Here is a 1,526-nt window from a genome sequence, read left to right on the forward strand (position 1 = left end):
ACCTGACTCTGTCCTGCTTTTCAAACTTTTGTACTTTCTGCTATGCCTTGACAAAGACATTTGCTTCCATCTAAAGCTATGTAATAAAATCAGCTGCCAAAACATGGGCTTCCTTGATTTTTATGATTTAGTTTAAAACTTTTCTCCATTTAAAATATCAGCTGTGTATGTGTGAGAAAGAGGAGAGAGAGAGAGAGAGAGAGAGAGAGAGAGAGAGAGAGAGAGGAATTAAGGAGAGGAGTGTGATAACATGTTGCTGCCAAGAATACTACTTTTTTTTCCCTCCCATATAATGTGCATGATAGCTTAGACTCTGGAAGACATCTGAAGCTTGGTTGTAGGGATAAGTCCCGCCTCTTAGGGGGCGTGTTTGCCTCGGGCTAATGTCTGCCTATAAATTTGGCAAGCGTGCTCCTAGCTGTCTCTTCTGCTTTCCTGGTCTCCGCTGGAATGGTGGTTCTGTAAGTCTATTTCTACATTAAAACTATATATATTTTTACAATCTGTCTGCATTCGTTTATGCCACTACATTTTGGCGTCCAATGTCGGGCTATTTTGCCCCCGACTCAAGCGGGTAGCCCGCTAGCTAACACAGCACCCTCCCGGGTGCTGTTTTTCAGTTCGTGACTGAAAAACAGTCCGAGACATACTCAGCAACACAGGCCCATTCTGCCTGCCTTGGCTAAGTTTTGCAGCAGAACCCCACTGCCTGAATTAGCAGAAGCTCAAGTACCTGCGGTTTTGCAACAAAAGCTGCCACAGTGTCAGATTTGGTCTGATACAAAGTGACTTGGCCGGGCAGGGGTGGCGAACGCTTTTGATACCAGCACTTGGGAGGCAAGGGCAGGCGGATCTCTGTGAGTTTGAGGCCGGCCAGGCAGTGGTAGTGCACGCCTTTAATCCCAGCACTTGGGAGGCAGAGACAGGCGGATCTCTGTGAGTTCGAGGCCAGCCTGGTCTACAAGAGCTAGTTCTAGGACAGGCTCCAAAAACACAGAAACCACCACTGACAGGAACCGATCATTGCAGGTAAAAAAAATTTTTTTTTATAAATAAAATGTCTGAACACATTACTGTTCAAGAATTTAACAGTTTTTTTTAATTGTACCATGTGGGAGATTTTACAAGAGGTGTCTATCACCCCACATCTATGGATCCTTCTGGGATTCGTAGTTTTCATTGGCACCAAATGGTTTGATAATAAAAATATGATAAAGTCTTTACGAGACGAATCCAGGATTCTTAAGGCAGAGATTGAACGCTTAAAAACAATTGAGAATGATAACAATCTTCTGAAGAATCAGTTTGAAGTTCTCCAGGCTGATAACAATCTTCTTAAGAATCAGTTTGAAGTTCTCCAGACTGATAACAATCTTCTCGAGAATCAGTTTGAAGTTCTCCAGGCTGATAACAATCTTCTCAAGAATCAGTTTGAAGTTCTCCAGGCTGATGTTAAGGAGAAATTCATTACTATGGAAGAGGGAACAGCTGATCTGGATCGGAAGGTTCAGTCCCTTTCTGTAGGA

The sequence above is a fragment of the Microtus oregoni genome, unplaced genomic scaffold, assembly GCF_018167655.1.
Source record: "Microtus oregoni isolate MIOR12 unplaced genomic scaffold, Mior012 000000F_ref0000247, whole genome shotgun sequence".
Taxonomy (NCBI): Eukaryota; Metazoa; Chordata; class Mammalia; order Rodentia; family Cricetidae; genus Microtus; species Microtus oregoni.